This window comes from Rattus norvegicus, chromosome 16, assembly GCF_036323735.1.
Source record: "Rattus norvegicus strain BN/NHsdMcwi chromosome 16, GRCr8, whole genome shotgun sequence".
Classification (NCBI taxonomy): Eukaryota; Metazoa; Chordata; class Mammalia; order Rodentia; family Muridae; genus Rattus; species Rattus norvegicus.
In genome coordinates, this window is record NC_086034.1 from 11,546,970 (window position 1) to 11,573,467 (window position 26,498).

Consider the following 26,498-nt stretch of genomic DNA (forward strand, 5'->3'; position numbering starts at 1 on the left):
CTGGAGTTATTATTTTTGGGGGGTTAGTGGATTAGGAAACTTCTATTTCTTTAGGAATTATAGGTATATTTAAATTATATGATATTGTTCGAGAGTGGTATCTATTGAGAAAATGTCCATTTCCTTTAGATTTTCCAATTTTTTGGAGTACAGGCTTTATAAAAGTATGGCCTAGTGATTTTTTGTATTTCCTCAATTTCTGTTATTATATGCCCCCGTTTTGTTCCTGATTTTGTTAATTTGGATACTGTCTTTCTCCATCTTTGAGTTGGGACAAGATTTGTTTATCTTGTCGATTTTCTCAAAGAACCAACTCTGTGTTTTATTAATTCTTTGTTTTGTTCTCTTTCCATTTTATTGATTTCATCCTAAGTTTGATTATTTCCTGCCATCTACTCCTCTTAGTGAGCTTCTTTTTGTTCTAGTGATATCAGACGTACCACATTGCTTTTATTGTGTCCCATGAGTTTGGGTATGTTGTACATCCATTTTTATTGAACTCTTGGAAGTCTTTATTTCTGCCTTGACCACGTTATTCAGCTGAGAGTTGTACAGTTGCCATGGATTTGTTGCTATTGTTAAAATCCAGCTTTAACCCATGGTGGTGTGATAAGATGAAGTGGGTATTTTAATTTTCTTGCATCTGTTGAGACTTACTTTGTGTAATGTGGTCATTTTTGGGGAATGTTCCATGAGGTGCTGAGAAGAAAGTATAGTCTTTTGTGTTTGGGTGAAATGTTCTGTAGACATCTGTTAGGGACATTGGGTCATAATGTCTTTTAGCTCCAGTGTTTCTGTTTAGTTTTTGTCTAAATGGCCAATCCACTAGTCAGAGTCAGGGATTGAAGGCTCACACTATCAATGTGTGAGAGTCCAGGTATGATTTAAACTTTTAAAGTGTTTCCTTTACTAACGCAGGTACCCTGGAGTTTGGGAAACAGATGTTAAGAACTAAAATTTCACTTTGGTTGATTTTTCCTTTTTAGAGTATGAAATGTCTTTTCTGTCCCTTTTGATTAACTTTGTTTTATTTTTGTCTATTTTGTTGAATATTTAGAATGGCTACACCAGCTTTTTATAAAGTCCATCTGTTTGGAAAATCTTTAATCAACCCTTTGCTCTGAGGCAATGTCTATCTTTGGTATAGAGGTGCATTTCTTGTATGCAGCAGAAGGATGGATCCTATTTTTATATCCATTCTGTTAGTCTTTGTTTTTTTATTAGGGGACTGATTGAGTTCATTGATATTGGGAGATATTAGTGACTGATGATTGTAAATTACTGTTAATTTGTTGCTATTGGTAGTGGTGGTAGTATGTGTGTTTTTGCGTGTTTGTATATGTGTGTGCATGCATGTGCACATGTGTGTGCTTACCTTATTTGTTTTTCTGGTGTAAGATTATTTATTGCCCATGGTTTTGTGGGTTTTTTTAACCTTTTTGGGTTAGATTTTTTTCTTATAGTACTTTCTATAAGGTTGGATTTGTGGATATATTTTGCTTAAATTTGAGTTTATCATGGAATGTCTTGTTTTCTTCATCTATGGTGATTGAAAGTTTTGCTTGGTAAAGTATTCTGAGCTGACATCTGTGGTCTCTTAGAGTCTGCAAGACATCTGTCCAAGCCCTTCTGGCTTTTAGAGTGTTCACCGAGAAATCAAGTTATAGTTCTTTACATGTTACTTACTCTTTTTCTCTTGAAAATTTTAGTATTACTTATCTGTGCTGAATGTTTAGTACTTTGATTATTATGTGGCAAAGGTACTTTATTTTCTGCTCCAATCTATTTGATGTTCTGTGAACTTCTTGTATTTGTATCTGTTTCTTTACATTAGGGTTATTTTACTCCCTTTGGGTTTGTTGAAATTATTTTCTGGGCCTTCAGGATGTGAATCTACCCCTTCTTTTATTATTATTTGATCATTTCATAGTATCCCAGATTTTCTGGAGGTTTTTGGCAGGAATTATTTAGATTTAATTTCTTTGACAAATGTATTTATTTTATTGAATCTTCAATGCTCAAGAATATTTCTTCCATTTCCTGTATTCTGTTGGTGATGCTTGTGTGATCGTTTATATGTTCTTGGCCTAGGGAGTGACACTATTAGAAGGTGTGAAACTGTGGAAGTAGGTGTGGCCTTGTTGGAGTAGGTGTGGATGTGGGCTTTAAGACCCTCATCCTAGCTTTCTGGAAGTCAGTCTTCCACTAGCAGCCTTCACATGAAGATGTAGAATTCTCATCTATGTCTGTACTTTGCCTGCCTGGATGCTGCCATGCTTCCTACCTTGATGATAATGGACTGAACTTCTGAACCTTTAAGCCAATTAAATGTTCTCCTTATAAGAACTGCCTTGGTTATGGTGTCTGTTCACAGCAGTAAAACCCTAAGACAGAAGTTAGTACTAAAAGTAAGGTACTGCTATGATAGGCTTGACCATAGTTTTGTTTGGAAGAATGTGGATTTGGGGACTTTGGATTTGGAAAGCAGTAGAATGCTTTAAATTGAGCTTAATGGATTATCCTAGTAGGTACATGGATGACTTTGTTGCTGAGAGTTATTTAACTGTGCTGACCTAGTACAGGAGGTTTCAGTGGAGAAGAATTTCAGTATGTGGCATAATGATTGTTTTGGTGAAGAATGTGGCTACTTTTTGCTATTCTTTGAAGCATCTGCCCGAGGCTAAGGTGAAGAGATCAGATCAATTACTTGACAAGGGAAGTCTCAAAAATGTCTATCTTACACTTTGTTCTCTGGTTAAGTCTCATAAAAAGCATTTTAAACAAGCATATTAAGCTGTGAAAGGAAAATATAAAATGTATGGTTCAAGGATTTAAGGGATATTAGGAACTGAAATGGGGCTGAATCCTGTGTTACAGGAGATAACAAATTAAGGAAGTGGAATTTTGGGGCAAAATTCTACCTAGCCAAGTATAGATTCAGGCATGGTGGTAAACACCTTTAAACCCAAGAGATAAAGATAAGGTGATCTCTGAGTTCAAGGCCAGCCTGAGACAAAGTTCCCCAGCTTAAATCCAGGCATGTTGGTACACACATACCTTTAATCCCATGCATATCTTTGAGTTCAAGGTCAATCTACAGAGAAGAATCCAGGATAACTAAGCTTAGGCAGTGAAGGAGTTGGAAAAGAGGAGGTTAGTGGTAAGGTAATAGAACAAGGAGGTTCTAGCTCCTGAAAGCAGCAGAGCTTGGTAGCTTCGGCCATGTGGGCCTGCTTTACAGTCAAGAAAAGACTACTGGGACAATTGATGCTGGTTAGCTGGAGCTAAGAAATTAGCAGTGATTAACAAGAGACCTGCATCATTGAGGTTAAATCTTCTGGAAGGTGTTTTTTGAGAGCACAAGAAGCTGTGTTCCAGAGATAGCCAAGATTGTACCTCGTGCTGCAGCTAGACTTGGTCATGTGTAACAGTCACCCAGGTAGTACTGTTTTTGAAGGCATAATGGGATCAAGAAAAGCGGCTAAGCTTTAGCACTGTGAGAGGCCATGGAAGGCCATTGGTGAAGGTACAGCCTCAGATGTAGTTGAAGGTTCAGTACTGAAAGGGTCATGCAAAGGATTTGAGGTTTGGCACCTTGAAGAGAGCCTATGAGAGGCTATGTGTGAAGCTTAGGTGCAACGGAAGACCCAGGGTATTGGAGATGCCAGTACCATGGGATGATCACCAAGAACAGCAGCAGCAGTGGAGTAGGTCAGCCTGAGCTTAGAGCGCTACAGAGAGCAGAGCTGAAGAAGTGAAACAAGCCCTTTGGAAGAGCCCATAGAATCATGTGTGCATCCCAGTCATTGAAACAAGATTTTCAAGATGTCAGAGCCATAGGTTATCTGCTGAGGAAATCTGCTAATGGAGTGAAACCAGCTCAGAAAAAGAAGTTGTTTTTCAGGCAAGAAAGATAAGTGGATATTAGCCCAAAAGCTCGGAATACCCAAGATATAATTCAGAGACCATATGAAGCTCAAAGAAGAAGGAAGACCAAAATATGGATGCTTTGGTCCTTAGAAGGGGAAAAACTACTCACAGGAGGAAATATGGAGAAAAAGTGTGGAGCAGAGACTGGAGGAAAGGCTATCCAGAGACTGCCCCAACTGGGCATCCATCACATATACATACAGCCACCAAACTCAGACAATATTGTGTTTGCCAAGAAGTGTAGACTGACAGGAGCCTGACGTAACTGTCTCCTGAGAGACTCTGCCAGAGCCTGAAAAATACAGAAGCAGATGCTTGCAGCCAACCATTGAACTGAGAATGGGGTCCCCAAGGGAAGAGTTAAAGGACGAAAGGAGGTGAAGAGGTTTACAACCCCATAAGAAGAGCAACAATATCAACCAACTAGACCCCCAAAGCTCCAGGAGACTAAACCACCATCCCAAGAGTACACAAGGATGAACCTATGGCTCCAGGTACATACGTCGCAGAGATATCAATGGGAGAAGAGGCCCTTGGTCCTATGAAGGCTCAATGCCCCAGTGTAGGGGAATGTCAGGGCAGGGAGTTGGGAGGGAGTTGAGGAGGAGCACCCTCACAGAAGCAGGGGGAGATAGCGGGTTTCTGGAGGAGAAATTGGGAAGGGTGGATAACATTTGAAATGTAAATAAAAATTATCCAATAAAAGAAAAAATGTATATGAAAAAAAGGAGTTGGAGATCTGAAGAACTCTTCGACATCAGGCATGGAGATGCAGAGTTTGGAGTTTGCCCAGCTGTTTTCCTAACTTGCTTTGGGGATTGCAGTTAAGTGATCTGATGAAGCTCAGAAGAGACCTTTAATTTTGAACTTTTAACATTGTTGAAACTGCTACAGTCTATGGGGGCTTTGGAAGTTGAACTAAATGTATCTTTTATTATGCTATGTTTAGGTATGGCCTCCATAGCCTCATATGTTGGAATAATCCTATGGTGACCAGGGAGTGGAATGTGATGATTTGTGTATGCTCAGCCCAGGGAGTGGCACTATTAGAAGGTGTGGCCCTGTGGAAGTAGATGTGGCCTTGTTGGAGTAGGTGTGTTATTGTGGGTTTGAGCTTTAAGATCCTCATCCTAGCTGCCTGGAAGCAGACTTCCACTAACAGCCTTCAGATAAGGATGTAGAACTTTCCTCTCTGCCTGTACCATGCCTGCCTGGACGCTGCCATGTTTTTTGTTTTTTGTTTTCTCTTTTTTTCTTTTCACTTTGTTTAAGGGAGTTATTTATTTCTTTTGATGGTTTTTGTTTTCCTGAATTTCACTAAGGATTTATTAATTTCTTCTTTAATGACCTCAGTAACCATCATAGAGTTGCAGGAGGTAGAGTGACTGCAGATAGGGTAGGGGAATGCCGAGATAGTCAGAGATTATGGGATTTTAGCAGAAGGGCAGCCTACATGTCCTGCTTAAGGTTTTTAAGTGTCTTCTTGGTTTAAGTTTGGATGAATCAACATAATCTTGGATGAATCTAGAAATGTGTCAAATTCACATTTTTCCCTTAGAGACTGTGCAGCTCAGTCTGCCCTCAAACTCCATATTTAGGTGAGGCTGGCTTTGAACTCCTGATTCTTCTGCCTTTGCCTTGAAAGTATTAAGAATATAACCATGGTTTTAAAGTCTAGCTGGTATTTTAAACTGAATTGAAAGCATTTTTTACGATTCACCTCCTTCCATTACAGATCACCCTCTTTCATTTGCAATATTAATTTGTTAACACAGGAAGTGGAGTCTTAAACTGATTATGAAGAAAGTGGTCTATCCTCAATTACACTAAAACATATTAATTTCTAACTACCTAACATTAAGGCAAAAACAACCAATTTATCTTCCATAATATAATTATGTTAGATGATGGGTCTAAATGTATAAATTATAACGAAATTTATGTTATAAAAAACCTAAAAGAGTATATTTGTGAATTAAGGAACCCCCACCCCATCCTCCGGCTCTGGCTCTGGCTCTGGCTTTGGTTCTGGCGCTCTCTCTCTCTCTCTCTCTCTCTCTCTCTCTCTCTCTCTCTCTCTAGTTTTAACACTAGGTCTCTAGCTCAGCGACTTATCAGTTTATTGGGAGAATTAAATACATTCTTCCAGAGGTCACTGAAAGCAATAATCCTAAGTAAATACTTACAAAGTTGATTTCATTGCAACCTTCAACAAATGTGCTCAGCACAAGCCTATTTATGAAAAGAAGTCTTGTTTGGGAGAAATGTAAACATCACATTTCTAAATAATCCATTTCTCAAAGTAAACAGAACAACACAGCAACTAAAAGAGGCATTAAACACATTTTAAGCAAATGAAAATATATTGAAATTGGTAGGCTACTAGGAAGGTAAAAACAAACAAACAAACAAACAAACAAACATCAGAAAATTAAAAGGACAAGAGAAAGGATTTCTTGCTTAGAGGTGTGGTTTGCATTTCTGGCCAGTTGAGTGATGAATCCCAACATCACTGAAGGAGGGTTGGAACCTCCCATGAACCTTGCCACATCTGTGAGAGAGATCTCAAACAAGACTGTTGGAAGAATGAATGGAATCTTTTTAAGGCTAAACCTTCTGTGACTTTGAATTTAGTATTATTGAGTTATTTAGTATTATTTAGTATTACTGAGTTTAGTATTCTCTCATGTTGTGCCTTGAATTAAAAAAAAAAAAGATTTCCATAAGCCCATTTATTTGAACCATTGGCCACCTATTTGGGGAGGTTATGGAACCTTTAGGAAGTAGAAACTTGTTTAACCAAGTATATTATTGGGGTGACTGGGAGGGTTTATGGCCTCATTCTGTTTCCTGATCAATGTTTGTACTTCCTGCCTGTGGATGGAAATGTGATTAGTCAGCTTCCTGCTCTTGCTGCCTTAACTATGCCTTCCTGCATCATTATGGGCTCTCTAAAACATCTGCAAATGTAAGCTAAAGCAAACTTTCTCTCCCTTAAGTTTCTTTCAGTCATGGCATCTAATCACAGCATTAGTAAAATAACTAATATGCATCTCAGCAATAAGCTTGAACCATGTGTGCCTCACACACCACTTTTCCTTAAAGAAAGGAAATGCTTTAAAAAAAAACAAACCATGAACTTTATCTTTTGTGCTAACTAAATTTTCAATTGTTTAGTCATAACTGGTGGCCTTTACATTCTTAGAGAGATGGAAGTTGAAAAGCCACATAATTATTTAGGTTGACACACAGGATAAGATCTGGCTAGTCCAACAATGGCTGTTTTCACCTTGGATTGGATGAACATCTAGTTGCTCCTTCTCACTACATAAGGCTCCCAAGAAATCACAATCTGATGCAGAGGACAGAGAGGACCCTTCAAGAACCAGTAATCTTCATTTAACCTTGGAAGGCCAAAGAAGCTGGGTTTCATTGTCGATAAAGGACAGTAGCATCAGGGCCCACACAGCACAATGGAGAGGACAGACATGGAAGCAAATAGAATAGACCAACCAACAGCTTTTCTCTAAGGCCAGCCAACCTCCCTCCCTCCCTCCCCCCTTCCTCCCCCTCCCTCCCCCTCCCCCATCTCTCTTTCACTCCTGCTGCTTCTCTTCCTTTCCTACTTCCTTCCCTTTATTACCTCCATTTATGTACTTATTGATTTTTATTTATTTTTCTTTACTTGACACCCTGATTACATCTTCCCCTCCCTCTTCTCCTCCCAGTCCCTCCTTCTCACCTCCTGTAACCTCTGTCCTCCTGTTCTCCCTTTCTCTTCAGAAAAGTGGAAGCTACCCATGAATATCAACCAGACTTGGCATCTCACATTACAGCAGGACTAGTTATACCTTATCCTATTGTGGCCAGTCAAGGCCCTACCATTTGTGGCGTAGATATTCAGAATTGAGACATCATCTTGGTAAATTTTTCCTTTGATAAGTATGAAGTATCATGTGCCTTTCCCGATCTCTTTTGATTATATTTGGCTGAAAGTCCATTTTACTAGATAATAGATTATCTACTCCAGCTTGTTTCTTGGATCCATTTGCTTGGAAAACTGTTTTCCAGGCCTTTACACTGAGGTAATATTTATCTTTGCTTCTGAGTTGTGTTCCTTGTGTGCAGCAGGATGATGGATCCTGTTTTCACATCTATTCTGTTAACCTCTGTCTTTTATTATGGAATTGAATCCACTGACACTGAGAGATATTAATGATCAATGATTGTTAAATCCTTTTATTTTGATTTTGGTAGTGAGACTGTATGTGTCTGTCTGTCTGTGTGTCTGTGTGTGTTTCAGTGTGTTGTGTCCGTGTGTGTGTGTGTGTGTGTGTGTGTGTGTGTGTGTGTGTGTGTTTGTGTTTTGTTTTTCTGGTGTACAATTATTTATTTCCTATGTTTTCTTGGGTGTGGTTATCCACTTTGTGTTGCAATTTTCCTTCTATTATCTTCTGTAAGTCTGAATTTGTGGATAAATATTGTTTAAATTTGTTTTATTTTTAATTGAATATCTTGTTTTCTTGCTCTATGGTGATTGAGAGTTTTGCTGGGTATAATAGTCTGGGCTTCCATCTGTGGTCTCTTAGAGATTGCAAGATTATCTATCCAAGCCATTCTGCCCTTTAGTGTCTTTGTTCAGAAGTCAAGTGTAATTCTGGTAGGTCTACCTTTATATGTTACTTGACTTTTGTTCCTTGCAGCTTTTAATATTCTTTCATTGTTCAGTATATTTAGTGCTTTGATTATTATATGGTGGGAGGAGTTTTTTTCAGGTCCAATCTAGTTGGTGTTCTGTTAGCTTCTTGTATGTTTGTAGGCATTTCGTTCTTCATATTAGGGACATTTTCTTCTGTGATTTTGTTGAAAATATTTTCTGACCCTTTAAGCTGGGAACCTTCTCATTCTTCTACTCCTATTATTTGTAGGTTTCATCTTTACATAGTGTCTGGATTTCCTAGAGATTTTCTGTCAGGAACTCCTTAAGATTTAATTTTTTATTGACAGATGTATCCATCCATTTCTTCCATTGGATCTACAAATGAATTCCTTAATCACATGGAATGCACACTCTGATAAATGGATATCAGTCCAAAAACTCAGAATACCCAAGATAGAATTTGAATACCACATGAAGCTCAAGAAGGAAGACAAAAGTGTGGATGCTTCAGTCTTTTTGAGAAGGGGGTACAAAATAAACAATGAAGAAATATGGAGACAAAATGTGGAGCAGAGACTGAAGTAAAACCCATCCAGACACTGCTCCACCTGGGTATCCATCCCATATACAAACAGCCACCAAACCCAGACACTATTTCAGATGCCAAGAGGTGCATGCTGACAGGAATCTGATATAGCTGTCTCTTGAGAGGCTCTGCCAGAATCTAACAAATACAGAGACGAATGCTCGCAGCCAACCATTGGACTGAAAATGGTGTCCCCAATGGAGGAGCTAGAGAAAAGGCTGAAGAAGCTGAAGGGATTGCATCCCCATAGATAGAACAACAATATCAACAACCAGAACCCCCAGAGCTCCAGGGACTAAAGTACCAACAAAAGAGTACACATGGAGTGACTGATGGCAGAGAATGGCCTTATTGGGCATCAATGAGAGGAGGGGCCCTCGGTCCTATGAAAGCATGATGCCCCAGTGTAGGAGAATGCCGGGGCAGGGAGAAGGTAGGGAGTGGGTAGGTGAGGGAACACCCTCATAGAAGCAGGGGGAAGGAAAATGGAATGGGGGTTTGTGGATGGGAAACTGGGAAAGGGGATAACATTTGAAATATACATAAAATATCCAATAAAAGAAAAAAATCTCTTTTTCATCATTTGTGCTCAGCTGGTAATGTTTGACATCTGTTGTTTCTCTACTCTTACTTAGGTTTTCCATCTCCAAAATTTTCTCAGTTTGTGTTTTCTTAATTGTTTCTATTTCCATTTACAGATCTTGAACAGTTTTATTCATTTCCTTCATCTCTGTGATTTTATTTTCCTGATTTCTTTAAGGAATTTATTTATTTACTGTTTGAAGGTCTCTACTATCTTCATAAAATTGAATTCAAGATCATTTTCTTGTGCTTCAGCTGTCTTTCGATATCCATGGCTTGCTGTAGTAGAAAGCTGGGCTCTGGTGGTGTCGTACTGCCCTGGCTGTTGCTGAGTGTGCTTTTACGCTCTTCTTTAGCTATATTGCTTTTGTAGTTATTGTAGGTGTAGATGCTGATAGCTGAGATTATCTTCCTCAGATGAGTGGTTTTTTGGATCTTTTTTCCTGTCTCTCTACTGGTATGAGTGGCCTGGGTTTCTGGTGACAAGCTATTTTTTTTAGGAGTAGTAGGATGTCTTCCTCAGGGGCTTTGTTTGTTTGTCATGCATGGCCTCTGGAGTCTTATGTGTTACCCTTGCCGCTGGTGTCCCTAGTTCCAGCATAGTTTGATGTCCCTGGTGTGGGCAGGCCTCCAGGAGAGCTGTGGGAGATGTGAGAGCTGTGGGACAGCTGCTTCTTTTAGGTGAGTTAGCTGGCAGGATTCTGTGGGGGATGGGCTTACCTCTTCTTTACATTTCTTAATAAATTCAACTTTTCCTTAGTTTTGAAATTCTTCTCGTCATCATAACTAAAATCCCTTCCATAGCTAATGACTCACCTTAAGGAGAGAATTCCTTGGGCTACAGCCTCAAAAATCAAGCCAGGCTCTGGTGCCTTCATTGCCAGAAATATTATATCATTAAGTCAGTGCTGAGGGAAACATGTTATTTTATTATTTATTTAATTTTTTAAAATATTTTTTATGTTTATTTTGTTGTTGTTTATTGAAACTGTCCTTAATTCTCTTTTCTCAGCTTCCCAGGAACACAAATTACCAACACATGCTATTCTGCCTGGCAAAAGGGAAATTTATCACTCCAGTGGCCAGTATTAAGAAAGAAAATAGGTCTCAAATCACTTACCTGACCTTTGGCTTTATGAAACTCGAGAAAGAAGAGAAAACTAAACCAAAGTAAGAAGAAACAAGAAAATAATAAAGACTGTACTGGAAAGCAGTGAAATAGAATACATAAAAGTGAAGGAGAAATATTACTGAACCCAAGAGCTCTTTCTTGGAGAATATAAACAAAATGGATAAAACATTACCTAGGCTGTAAAAAGTGAAAGTAGAGAAAACAGAAGATATCAAAATCAAAGCTGTAAAGATAAATATCACTACTGGTCATATCAGAATCAAAGCTTTCCTAAAGGAATGCTACACTGATGTCATCAAATTGGATAAAATATTGGTTTTAGGGACAAATTATCTAAGAGCACAAAGGAAAATTAGACAGTGTGAATAGGCATGTAGTAATTACATAAGTTACACTTTAATTTTAAATATTGTGCCAAAACAAGTTTAAGTATAGCTGACAGCACTGTGGAATCTATCAAATCATTAATAAGTATTATTCAGAACTTTTCAAATCTTTAGAAAATAGAGAAAGATGTAAAGAATCATTATCTAATTCTATAAGATACAAAAATGAGAATAAAACTTGACAAATGATGGAAAGTGTTTAACTATGTATTTGCACATGAAGTCCAACAACAGGAATAATAATAGCATTGCATAACCAGGGAATAAATGTTAGAAATGCAAAGTTAAACTAACATCCAAAATACAGTCAAAGCACTCACTATGCCACACTCATGAACTAAGAAGAAGAATACGAGCAATCACTGAACCAAAGCCCATCTCTAGCTACACTCAGGAACCCTCTCTTCTCAGTAACTTCCATCCCTTTACATTCTCTGATGAGGCTGAAAGGAACCTCGGTTTGTGAGTCTAAGAATAAATATTTAGAAAGGAGTTTGATGCGGTGTCAACTTAGCTAAGCAGTGGTAGGAAGTTCACTTCTTGGATTTTACATCTCTTCAGTTTTAGGTTTTAAATATAGAATGCAGCACTAGGAATAGAATCTCTCTCCAGTACAATCAGGAAACAGTTGGGTGGACCTTAACAATTATGCCACTATTGCAGCAATGGGCATATTTTGTCTGATGGGTTCCTATTTTAGTTCTTAGATTGAACAACTGATTAATACTATCAATCCCCTGATAACCATATCAAAGAACAGATGCTCCAACATCCTGGATAGCACCACCTGACACCATAAAACTTAGCTAGAAGGGAGGTACCTTCTAGCTTCCATTTCCTCCCATACTGTTGGTTGCCTCTTCTTTTCATTAACAATGTCCTTTACTATAAAGAAACTTTGCAGTTCTATGAGCTCTTATTTGTGAATTTTAATGATCTTATTTTGAGTGCTATCAAAGTCCTATTAAGAGAGTATTTATTGATCCCATATGGATATAGTACTTTTTCCTCTAGCACTTTCATGGTATCAGGTCTTACATTAAAGTGTGTGACCCCTTTGGAGTCAAGCTTTATTTGTAACTTGATATATAAGTTTAATATTCTGTTACATGCTGATTTTTTCTCAACGAGATGCTGTCTTTTCTCCAGTATGTATATTTGTTTTCATCGCCAAAAATTGTGTAGCTTTACTTGTATGGACTTCAATATGGGTAGTCGATTCTACTGTATTTGTGCACATATTGAATATAAGAAAGAATTTGTAAGGAAGAAATGGAGTTGGCATGAATGGTAAATAAATATGACAGGGTAGAAAGAAAAGTAACCATAATACTTACATACCCATATTTTTGTGGAAAATTCTGAACAAATTACATTTATGAATAAAAATAAACATTACTGGTTTATTAGTTTATTTGGTTAAAAACCCAACCAAGCAGAATAAGAAAGAAGCCGTCAATTCTGTGTCATAGTTTAAGAGCCCCATCCCTCATGGGAGATAAGGCAAGGAAGTCAAAGTGAGGGGCAGGTGATCACACTGGCTGATCTGCAGTCACTAAGTAAATGATGTTAATGTAAATAAAAATGAATGTTAGTACTCAGGTCTCACTTTCTCATTTTTGTCCAGGCTAGGCCTACAGTCCTTGGAAAGGGATCAACCATATTTAGTGTTAATTTTCCCATTTGCATTAACTCAGTCTAGAAACTGCCTCATAGACATGTTCAAAGGTTTATTTCTGTGATGATTCTAAATAATTTGACAATAAATACTAAACACCACAGATGGATTGTTCTTAATGTCATAAATAGTATCCTTGAAACCTACAGACAACATTATACTAAATCCTAAATAACTAACTATTGTTTCCTTAAGATACATATCAAGGAACAGATGATCTACTCTGACCATTGCCATTGGCCTTATATATGAAGTTACATGTAGTCGATTATACTGCATTATACCACATTCAGTCAGAAAGGAGAGGACTGTAATTGAGTGAGTAATATAGAAATAAGCAATGAAATATTCAAGTATATATTCACAAAAATCAAGTGTATCTATAAAGAAAGAGCAACCTGAATTAGACGTTAAATAAGTAATTGTATTCACATTATTTTAATATATGTTAGAAAATTTTATGAATTCTCCTACAGTGAAAATAAACCTATTGGCAAAAGAATGCAGCTAGACATCAATAAACTGAGTTACTCTACACCAATAGATTGTGTGGTGGTTTGAATAAGAATGCTCCCCTCTGCAGGTTCATGTATTTGAATACTTTGTTCCCAGTTAATAAAATTTCTTTAAAAACAATCAGGAGGTGTCCGTTTGTGAGAGGAAGTGTGTCACTGGTCCCAGGATTCTCAGTGCTTTCTCTCCACTTCCTCTGAAGTATCAAAGTATAAGCCACCATCTGTTCTGGCTGCCATACCTCTTCTCTGATATCACTGACTATAACCTTCTGACACTTTTATAAACTACCTTGGTCAAGATGCTTTGTTACAATAAAAGAAAAATCACAAGTATGAATTGGAAATTATGACAAGTCTCCTCAAAACAATGTTTCAAGATGTTGAAATCTCTGTCCAAATATACTAACCTTAGAAAATTAACGAGTGCTTTTAGATTTTATTTTTATTAAAATTTATGTATATGTGTCTCTCTGGGAGTATATGTGTAGCCTTTTTCAGAGGAAAAGATGTATCAGTTCTTTCTTACAATTGTAAGCTATCCAGGGAGAATGTTTGGGAACAGAACTTGGGTCGATTTTAAGTTTAGTATACTACTAAGTTATCTCTCCTGCTCCATAAATTATTACTCATTACTTTGCGTGTGTGTGTGTGTGTCTGTCTGTCTGTCTGTCTGTCTCTCTGTGTGTGTATATACATGGGCATTACACAGAACATTTTGAAAGTCATAAAACAACTTGTGAATCCCAAGCATTAGACGAAGGCCATTATTTGATAAGTTATTTGCTGCCCTTCTGTTTTAAATATGGTTTGAAAACCTGATTATAAATTGTACATAGAATTTATGTCATATGAAAACATACAGGACCAAAAATAGCTAAAACACCGCAGAGAAAATGTTCTTTATGCATCTAACAGATTATATGAAAACTTGATGTAACTTAACACTGAATTTATACACATGCAGTTTGTAACAAAGAAATTTAATTATAAATAAGTTCTGATAAAATGATATTTGATCTAGGGAAACACTTGATTCATATAGCATCCATTTCATGTTAATCTTCTAGGAGTTAGAAGTCCAGCAGTGAATCAGACAGGTAAGACTTTTTTCAAAGAGGGGGCCAGAAAGCAAATAAATGGTTGGTATGGCACAGAGCAAGAAAGACAAGGTATTATAACAAAATCTTTACAGATAATCTCATTTAAAGACAGGCATTTGTGTATAAAATTGAAAGATGAGTTTTTATTACCTGTAAAACATTTCTATTATACATTGTTTTCAAATGTACTTTTTTTCTTAATACAGAGAAATGAGAGCTCAATAGAAATTGAAGAATACACGAAAGAGAGCTATCCATACACATGTGTATAAAGGTGAAGCCATCAGTTAGGATGGAGCACAGACAATAGACCCCAACACTGAGGATGTGTTTAGAGATTGGGGAGGAGGAAGAGACTGCACCTCAGACAGAAGCTGTTAGGAGAGAACAGTGCTAAGTCCAAGAAGAGATATTATACTTCCTACTAACATATAAACAAACCACCCTCTAAAGATGGATGTTCCAGAAAATACAATGTGACCCAGAAACATTGCTTAATTGGGCAGACCTAAATTCAATGGCCCCAACCACTGAAAAGGAAGCATTTCCATTGTGTTTGGTCTGGTGAAAGCCATTGCAAGTGAAGAATTCTCAGAGAGGCATTTATCACGGGTAAATCAGTTATTCCCATGCACTGTCCATAGACAGGAAAAGTCAAGACAGGAGCAGTGATTTGCTGGCTTTGCTAGCAATTCTGACCTGTGGAAAGCCATAAGATAAATATCCTATCCTGAAGACACCTATTGTTAAGAATAAGCAAACTTGATATATTGCCCTATTTGTTAAGTGGACCAAATAGTTTTGGTTGTCATGTTGTTTATATACAAGGAGTATGTTTCAGTTTTTCAACATAACATGACTTTCTTCTTGACAGTTGTAATTTTCATTGTATATCTTTATACCCTGCCATATCTTACTCTCTGCGAGTTTGGGTTTTGTGAGCAGATCATACTTTAGTGTTTACTTGGAAACTGTTGCTGTTAGCCTAATATCCATTCCCTCTTCCTTGTACTTTTCCTGGTTTCACTCAGGTATTCAAATTTTACTGAGAGCTTGCTCCTGCCCTATTAGGGATATTGGCTTAACTGGAATCCCATTAAAATCTGCTTCTTACAGGGCCCATCTGGTCTCTGTGCAGTAATATAGACAAAATACAACAGTGCTTCAAAGGTGACAATCACTCAGAAATACATTTATTTTCAGTCCAGTGAGACACAAGCGGATAGGCTTTCAGAAAAGGGACTGTCATTTTTGGGAACTCTCTTCAGTCTTGTATTTTTATACACAAAACAAAGAGGTGTAGCTATAACAACAGGACTTCTCCTAGCATGGAGCTAAAATGGATGCAAAGAGGAAAACAATGGACTCAAGTCCAAATGAACCGAAGAGTTTACTGAAAAAGTAAATGCACTTAATAGCTTAACCATTTTAAAATCTGTTTTCTGCATTCTGTAACCACAGACATTCCACAAATAGAGAGTCTGGTAAAAATCATATTTCTATAATTGGGGGTTGTGGGGGACGGAGTCTAGCTGTAGAATAGAATAAATCTGTTATGAGTCCTCTCCTTCCCCATGAAAGGGTACCTAGCAACATAAAGACACTAGTAAACAAGGAAAACTGATTTTAAAAATGCTTGAGGTAGTTATTAATAAGACTGTGGGAAGTAAAGACATGCACACAGTTTGGGCCATAGCAAGTGGGTTCAATCTTTCTAAGGCAAAAATCTGTTGGTACGTTTTGAAACTGTTCACAGTTTTAACCCAGAAATGCCACTTCTATAATTATATCCCAAAGAATTCTTCTGAGGAGAAATAAATAAAAATCTAAATACTCAAAAATACTGGGGAAAATAAAGAGAAAAAATCAGGTAAATCATCCCATTACCCAGCACATGGTAAAGATAGTAAATCATCACAAAGAAATACAGTATTGCCCTTCTAAAAAATATTAGAATGATGTCCAAATCAGGAATGAATATGCAATGAAACTAAATGAAAAGAGTAGAACCCAAAATGATGAAAACATATTTCCTAGGACATCTGGGCTCATAAATGATCAATCATCCTTCTACATATTTGCAATGTTACTCTGTTACAGAAAGATCCACACATGTACACATGCACACACATATGCAAACACGCATGTTACACTCACATGCACACATATGTGGCACAGACACACCCACATGTACACACATGCACACACGCAGAGACAATACCTTTCAACAACAGAAAGAGCAGCAATAATTTTGAATAGCTTGCACGTGCTGAGCTATTCAGTGGAGGCACAAAGGAATGGAAAGATAAATATTGTCTTCATAAATTCACAGTGGAGCAAGGGGCACAACAGGTCAGCAAGACGGTTCATGAATACGTAAAGTATTCATTGGTTGTTATAAACTGGGTATTGAATATGGTGATGCAGAGTATATAACTAGGTGGGATTATGTTGTGGGATGAATGTTTATATCCTCACAGAATTCATATCATGACACCCTACTCAACAGTGTGATGCTATTCCCTCCCAGAATTGATACGCTGACATCCAACCTCACAGCACAATGATATTTGGTAGGGAACTTGGGGGGCGGGTAGATTAAGTTTAGGTGACGTCATAAGGACAGAACTCCCATAGTGGCATTAGGGCGAAGACTAGAGATTGTTTATTTTCTTCTGCTTGGGGAATTTAGCCTCACTGAGACACACAGAAGTAATTACACATACTTGTGGCTGTTGCTACAGTGAGCAGAGGTATAGGCTGAGGCAAATTATAAATTCTTGGATTAAGGCACTTGCTTAATGTTGACAGTTGAAGTCTTCTAATTTATCAAGAGTCAGCTATTTATTTATTTTTAGAGAAATAGCCACTGGTAGATTTCCTATATCCCAATGGATAGTCTTACACCCACATACATATGGACAATACTTACTAAGCTCTATTAAACACAAAAAGAAGACATTCAGTTGAGTGGGATATAGCAGGGAAGTGATCTGGAAGGATTTGGAGTAGGAGTGAGGGCTGATATGACCAAAGTGTATTGTATACATGTAAGAAATTCTCCAATCATATGCACTTTTTCTTGGAAGTCTTTAATTGTCCTTTCTGGAGTCTTACGATCCATATTTCAAAAAGAGAATTAGCATTCTCTGTCTCATCTTCCCTAAAGCTACACTCATGCAGCCTTTTTCATTTAGCAAGGTGATCACACAGTGCTAGTTTTCTTTCTCCAGAGAAGACTGATGTCTAATTAACTTGTCACTCTGAGTCTACTAATAGTTATCTCCTTGTGAATTCTTTCCTCATCTCAGGTCCAATCTAGGAAGAAACATTCTTCTCTCCCAATGTCTACCATGAAACCTATTTTATTATCTCTTACGCTTTTTCAGCAATTACAAGTCATCTCTACCCACACCACTCTTGTCTATAGTCCTAGAGCCTGGTAACTGACTGAGATACATTAAATATTAACTTAGTCCCTAATGGCTAAGTAAATGGATACGTGCAGATTTATTCACTAGAAGACAAGACAGTGAGTGAGAAATGAAGTATTGCATTTGAAATATCACATCTGGAAGAAACAGAAGATCATGAGGATGTAGAAGAAGGACACAGCAGAGGGTAATAGTACAGCGATTCTATATCTATGTGCAATTGCCCACCCTGTATGTGACAATTAGAGTTCTATCAATAAAGCAACCCTTATGGTGTAGTTGTGCAGCAAGATCCAGAGCCCCATTGTTACAGAACTATGCTAGAAAACCAGACTAAGAGACTGAGACTCAAAACACTAAACAAGATATAAAGAAAGCTGAAACATTTGCATGTCCAGGTATAGCTTTGTTCACACAAGACATTCAGCAAAGAAGCATCCATACGGTTCTTGTTTCCTTTCTGCCTTCCATGTGACTCAAAATCTCCCCAAGGCCCAATGTAGGCAGAAACACAGGAGACAGGGATTTCTCAGAAGAATCTTTCAACCTAACGGTGTTGACAAGGACATTTCCCTAGCAATGTTGGTCCTAGAGGATTCCTGTGAGACCTGATGTTTGATCATTCTTACTGAAACTGGATACTTGATGCATCAGGCAGTGTTAAATTTCTCGCCATAGTCCCATGACCACATACATCATCTGTTAAATTTCTGTCACTCTAATACAGGACACATATAGGACTCAGCTACCTAATAGTTTCTAGTAATACATTCAAGATGCAAAGAAACAGGGTTGCTTTTTAACAGCCCTCCCTCCCTAAATGGTACACTTAAAAGTTTGTTTGGTCCCAACTCCAAATAGGAGCCAATGTTTCAAAACACTGGGCAGCAAAAAAGGCCAAAACATGCGGCCACTATATTTGTTCTACTGTGTGAACCCTGGGAGTGAGTGCAGGTTAGTTATAACAAGTCAATGACAAATGGATCCGTCCCTAATTCCTTGAATAACTCACACTGTCCATAAAATAAAAAAACAAAATTATGCTCAAAATTATTGCTCAAAATTAAGACTATTCTTCATGTTCAGGCGTTTTCCCCCGTGGGTTGTCATATAGGAGACCACATGTGACAAAAAAACACTGTCCTCAGCAACAGTTTGACAGGACTCACAGTAATAAGCTTTGCGGGGCCATACAGTACAGCGTCCTTCAATCTAATCAAGCGGCAGCACACAAAAGCACAGTTTAATAAAGAGCTTGATGGAGGCCTGGCATGGTAGACATGAGCCACAACAACATTTCAACATACTAAGCTGTGCCTCCTAAATACAAGTTTTATTCTTTTTTTCTTTCTAGGCAAGCCCCAGAGAACAATTAGTGTGGATTTTTTTTGAAAGTTTTAGAAGTCTAATCTTCAGAGGGCATAAAATATTAAAAGAAATGCAGATTATCATGCTTTTTCTCTCACCTACATGCCAGCCAAGAGTTCCTCGGTCAAGCAAAGCCAAGTGAGGCATGGCATAACATAGGTACGGTGGTTAGTTTGGATTGCCAACCTTACAAGGTTGTCTGTAATGTAGTGCCTATGTTAGGTTAATCAAGGTGGGAACACACATTCTAAGGTGTGGGCCCCTTACATGGGCTACAGTCCTGGACTGGATAATAATGAGGAAGTAGGGTGAGCAGCAGCACTGATCTCATGCTGTTTCCTAACTGCTGACGACCACATTACCTAACCCACTGCCGTGGAGCTGTATGTTCAAACTCTGAGCCAAAATACACACTTACCTTCTTAATAGTTTTATCATATATATTGTAACAGCAATAACATACAACAGATACAGTAAGGTTTAGTGAAGTAAAGACAGCAAAAGGCAAAGTGACAGAAAATAAAACAATACATGACAATTTAGGGTATGCTGTCCTCACAAACACCCTCAAATCTCAGAAGTTTCAAATAATAAGTTTGTCATCGGTATATACTCATAAGGATCCTTGGTGTTAGCATCCAGAGGCCTGTGTAACATCCACACCAAGATTCATTCTCACCTGCAGCCATGCTTTTGTGCCTCAGAAAGGTGATTCTACAAAGTCCCCTACCTAATAGACTTCAAGAAAACATGGACTGCAAAAGGCATAACCCCTACAATGGATAGCCATTAACTAACTGTCTCCTTCCCACTCTCCACTTGAAAGAGCGAACCCCTAAACGGGGAACTGCGTCTCTCGCTCCGATCGTGGGGTGGGGTGCCCCCAGGAATCACGAGAAGCCATTCTTGATGTAACAGCAAGAGGTAGCTTTATTAACGAGATCCCGGGTCTTAGCGGGATCCCGGGTCGACACGTATCTCACACAGGAGACAGAGGAATCGACCCCGAGCTTCCAAACTCGGGGGTTTATATAGGGGAGGTAAGGGGCATTCTCGAGGCTACACATGATTGGTCAATTCAAATGGTGCACAGTTACTTTCAGTGCGAAATTACATCAGCAAGGAGTATGTGTTATCTAGCAGCTCGGCAGGCAGGTAGGGTGGCTCATCTCACTCAGGGGGGTGAAGGAAGGGGAGGGGGTGGCTATGGATGGTCAATGTCCTTGGGGCTGATAGCTGGTTTGGCAAGTCCTATCTCTGGCTCTCCCTCAGGCACGTCCGGCCCTGCACATCCGGACTCGATGACAATGAGCAACCTTTATGAAACTCTAGTTCTGCACACTTTCTCTAGGTCACACACCCCTCCTTTAACGTGCAAGATCCCTTCTACTTCCCCAGTTCCTAGAACTGAGAGACAGAATAATTGCAAGCAAGCATTATAAACTGCTCAGTACAACCTCAAAGAAAGTAGCTCCCCTCTGCCACATGTTCTTGAACTCTCTCCAGAGCCCCCAAAACACTCTTCAGAGCCCCTAGTTTGTCTGCCTGCCTGCCAACCTGGCTGTGACATTAGTGATTTCTAGTAAGTCTCTTAAAATAAGAGACAATAAGTTCCAATGTCCCTCTGGAACCCCAAGCTTGTAACCTTTCAAGCTTGGCTAAAGAAGCAGCTGACATCTTGGATAATGCCCTATAGATATGAGAGGAAGTGAAATCACAGTTCTCAAGCTGCATCAGATCCTCCAGCCACGCCACTACATTTCCATCTGCTCAAAAGTCAGAGATTAAAGTGATGCAGAGAATCCCACTTGACCTCAGGACTCAGAGATACCACCCAATATGTGTCTAGATGAAAAAGAGGCCATGTGTAGGTAGCATTTTAACCAAGACTGTAAGCATTAAGCATAGGGAAGTGGCCCACCATCCCTCTGAATGAGCACCATGGAAGCATACCCTTGAGTCTGCACAACCTCACTTTTCTTTTAGGGAAGCCATACTTCACCAATATGGAAGATATTTACAAATTTATGGTCCTTGTTACTCATAAGTATCTCCTTTAAATGGTAGCTGGAAATTTACCTATTTCCTCTTTATTGTGTGTGTGTGTGTGTGTGTGTGTGTGTGTGTGTGTGTGTGTGTACATGTAAATGTTCATATGTGTGATCACTGAGTGTCTATATGAGCATGCATGTCAAAGTCTGGGGCTGACTGGTACAATTCAGTGTTCACATTCCCTGTTATTTGAGATAGGTGTCTCCCCCCCCCCCAAGACAGGGTCTCTTTCTATTTCCCTGACTGGCCTCAAACTCTGTAGACAAGGCTGGCCTCAAACTCACAGATACCTACTTGCCTCTGCCTCCCAAGTGCTATAGTTGAAGGTCTGTACTACCATGCTGGGTAAGGCAGAGTATCTAACTAAGGCCAGAACCAGCCCATAGTGGTCCATCTTACTCAGAGAATTTACCTGTTTCTGCTGTTGTAGAACTTGAATTACAAGTGAGTAATGTCAACCAATCTGATATTTGTGGGGAATCTAGGGATGAGAATTCCAGACCCCACCCGTGATACTTGGTTGAAAAGGTCTTTAAGCACTGGGCTATGTGTAACCCCTAAAAGCTGCCTGTTATCTGTAATGTAGGAGTTAGCCCTCTGTGGGTCTACAAATACTCTGCAAAAGTACCGTCGTGAGTGCTGGTGATGTAGCACAGTTGTTAGAACGTCTGTCTAGCATGCGCAAAGCTCCAAGCTTGATCCACAGTACAGCATAAACTGGTGCGTTCTATAACCCCAGAACCCAAAAAAATGGAAACCAGAAGAAATTCAAGGCAACTATAGGTTTCAAAACAAGTTCAAGGCCAGCCTGGCATAGGGGAGACTTCGTCTTTAAACATATCCTATGATTCTAAGGGCATAAAAAAGTGACTAAGGCCTGGAGCACTGGTGATAAATGGCAGAAATGGATGACCCCTAAGGCCAGCGTTCCTTCCTTATGGCTATAAGGATTGATTTATAAAGCATTAATATAGAATGGGCTTCCTCTGCCCTTCCTTCCACCTTCCTTCTCCTCCCTTTAACTCTTAGGCAGGAAGTGAGACATTTTGCTACATACACTTTTTTTTCTGGTAGGCAACTTTTTTTAAATTAATCATTCCATTCATTTACATCACAAATGATACCCCACTTCCCTGTTGCCCCTCCATGAGCGCCCCCATGCCACATCTGCCCTCCCCCTCGTGTCTGTATACATTTCTATGCTTAGCCCATGTGCACTGAGATTTTATTAATGGTCAGGAGAAATTTCCTTTGATTCTAACAGCCGTATGGCAATTCTGTGAGTGGTGATGTCTATATCCCATGTGAGCAGCTTTGTATTACATTAAAACAAAGGCGGGCATTGTTACCCCAAGACCATGGGTAACAATGGCACCCTTTCTTTTGATCTCTCCCAATGTTCCTCATGCAGGATTGGCTTAGCCCACCTGAAAATGTGTATATAAGTTTCAGCACAGTGTTGATTTAGGATTAACACTGAAATTCATAAACTGCATAGTGTGTTAGATATCTTTCATTTACATATCATAATCTTTACTAATATTTATTTTTGTTCTATAATTGCTTTCCTAAAAATGTAACTCTAATATTAATTATGTGTGAAAACATGAAAGGATTATCATATGTGATGCTACTGTATTTTTTATAAAAGATTGGTAAGTTCCAACATTTCTTTTTGCTGTTGGTGAATCTTTATGGAGTTGAACCAGATGGCATTCAGGACTTTTAACATTGCCTCCTTAAAGGGCAGTGGCTTAAGGTACCTATAACATTCTAATCCACAGAAAATAGATCCATAGTTGAGGTAAGTCCATCCAGAAGTACAGAGACAATTTATAGCCTTGTGTAAACGTGGAAAACAGTGACTAGGAAGACAAAAAGGGGCTGTTTGGGACTGTAATAGACAAGTCACGGTACTATTAAAACACTGAAGAAAATTCACTTGTATGAGTTCCTTTGATAGTGAGCTCATAGCACAACCAAGCCAAGTCAGGAAGAATTGAAAAGCCTTTAGTAAATATACATGTCACTATATTGTTGTGATGCGGGCCACAGACTTGCTACCTTTTAGATGCAGTGCAGAGCTGGAAAGAGCTCCCCCACCCCAAGGTTTGCTAGAAGGTTTTAAGAATTGAGCAGTGCTAGCACCACATTTACTTAGCTCATCTGAATTTCTCTAACAGTTTCTTTCCATCCACTGCCCTTTGTCATAGTTGATCCTAGGTCAAGCAATTATTTATGTTTAATTATGTGAAAGGTAAGTTGCAGGGTTCTTTGTCTAAGTGAAGCTGTGTTCTTATTCTGCCTCATAACTCATTTATATTAACTGCTTCCTATTGTTAGTTAAGGGAATCATCCTAGGGTGCCTAACGATTGTAGCCAACTACTCCCCAATCCATGGCAAGGCCAATACTCAAAATGATTCTCCCCTCCTTCAACTTCACTTCTCACTTAAAACAAGGCAATGGACATGTCTTCTTTCTACTGAGCCAATGTTGGTAAGCATGACCATCTTGTCTGGACTCTGGATAAGATGCTAATGACTCTCATGCATCCATTCCCATGGCCAGTATGTCTGCTTCCAAAGCATGTCTAGGAGCTTTGTTCTGATCCATCTCTAATTATTTCAACCCGCATTGCTTGTTGCCTGGACTACAGCATTTGTTTTCTATTTGGTCTCTTTCTGCTTCTGATTCACTCCTTCATGGTATGAATTTCCACATATCAGTCAAAGAAGACTTTTTTATTTTCACTTTGAGCTGGCTAGATCCCACATACTTGAAGAGAACCAACTCCTGCAAATTGTTGTCTGAGCTTCACTCGTGGTATAGCATTCGCATATGCTCATATGCACACGCGCGCGCGCACGCACACACACACACACACACACACACACAGAGAGAGAGAGAGAGAGAGAGAGAGAGAGAGAGAGAGAGAGAGAGAGAAACAAATTAACTTATATGCCCCTCCACTTAGATGCTCCTGTCTCCCACTATTCTATTCTTGAGGCCTTTGGTCTCAGGCTGTATGTCACTGCCTATGCAGGTTCTACTCTAGCCCTAAAATGGCTCCACATTCATTTCCTGGTCTTGAACTTAGCCCTATTAGAGTACATGGCTGTATGTTATGACTTTGTACTTCCTGCCCAGTGTCTCCTATGCATCCCCCAGGGCTGCAGTTACTGCTGAATGGATGAATAGGGTAGGAATAGATCTGTAAACCTGTTTCAAACAGTATCATCCCATTATAGTGGTAGGATTAAAAGTGTGGATTGAATATCTCTCTCTCTCTCTCTCTCTCTCTCTCTCTCTCTGTCTCTCTGTCTCTGTCTCTGTCTCTGTCTCTGTCTCTCTCTCTCTCTCTCTCTCTCTCTCTCTCTGTGTGTGTGTGTGTGTGCGCGCGCGCATGTTTGTGTATGTATGTGGTAACAGAGTGAGTTTGGAAAAATTAGAAAGGTTGAGTCACAAAACTTGACATTGGTAACATATGACTATTATTTACAGTGGCTCCTTTTTCTTTTTTCAAAAGGCTCTCCAGTACACATATGCTTGAATAAGAAAAATTATATTTCTCTAAAGATCCCTATTTTAAGTAAAAGCCTTCAAGAAAGTAGTGTGGCTTAGCTAGTCTTTGGTTAATAAACACTCAGGTTTCTGAGAATTCCTTTCTCAGGTAGAATTAATGAGCATACCTTGATTTGGGCCAATCTGTTGAATTTAATTTGCACAAGAACGAATCTGTATCCCACAAGCCAGGCTTCTTTCTCCTACATTTCCTTCTTAGCAGGGTGAAGAAGGCCAGCCTCCTCCTGCCTCTTGCTCTTTTGGGCGTTTTCTTATCTCCTGCAGTAATTGAAGAAAGTTAACCCAGGATCAGAGGACATAAAGGAGATAATGCCTTGAGCTTAATTCAACCTGCATTTTAACAAGCTGCCTTCTGCTTTCACAGGATGCACCCCACAGAGACGATTACAGAAGCCTGCTTCCCTGCCTTGCCTTCTCCCTGCTGGGCCTCTCATCTCTCCACCTGCAGGAGCTGTCCTGCCCCAATTCCAGGGGCAGTCAGATGGTGGGGCACTGTACCCACCTCCCTTAGGGCTGACCTAGAACATGGAGTCTGACCTGGACTCCCTCTCTGGCAGCAGGAAGTCTGAAATGCTGCTCCAGGGCCTGTGCCATCTCCGGGCTTCCATTTTCATCCAAAGGCTCTCTCTCACCCACAGTAATTATTCCAGGAACATTTGAAGTTCTCAGCAAGCTACCTCAGGCCTCATGAGACCACATTATTTTTCAAATGCTTCTTTCTAGAATATGCAAAACATGTCCCTTGATCTTGTCCAAATTCAATCTCTATTCACTCTTCAAGCTCATATTAAGCTTTATCCTGCCACAGTTGGGGAGCTTCCTGGACGCCTGACTCATCTTCTTGTACACATGACTAGAGCAACTCACTATCTCCTGAACAACTGATGACAGTGATGATCTTCACATAGACCAAACTAGCCCTGACAGCTGCCAACGATCCACTAATCATGACTACTAGAGAAGTAGCACACGCCCTTACACAGCCCAGAATTTCTCTTCTAAGCCAAGTCCTATCGTCCTGTCTTCCCTTCTGATTTTCAGGATTTGGAACATCCCATCTCCAATATCTGTCTTGTCCTTTCAGATATGGGACCTTCTTGGGACTTGATAATAATGGCTCTCAGCAAGACATTTGGTGAGGTTTGCTCACTAAGCAGCAAATCCCACTTTCTACAACTGATACTCTGTCAAAGTGACACACCATCCCTCCTCACTGCCTGAGGGTAAAACTTAGTGGGATATGAGGTATGCTTGGTTATATTTCTGTCTCCCTCTGAGCCCTAAATTCCTTAAAGGTAAGGAACCCTTCCCATTCTGTTTGTATGAGCCATGCTCTGGAGTGAGCTCTCACATAGGTTTCAGAAGAGTAGAGTATTTGTCTCCCTTAAATAGCCAAAGGGATGTGGTTGTTCTTATGTGGTCCTCACTACAAACTTGAGCCTTCAAGTTTTAGTATGGATGCTTGAAATCTGCTTTTCCATATAAGAGATC

General features: G+C 39.3%; 1 pseudogene; it reads right to left on the minus strand.

Annotated features, from left to right (window-relative positions):
* Nucleotides 1-26,498, minus strand: part of Ralgds-ps1 (ral guanine nucleotide dissociation stimulator, pseudogene 1) — a 110,188-nt pseudogene that overhangs the window by 79,577 nt on the left and 4,113 nt on the right.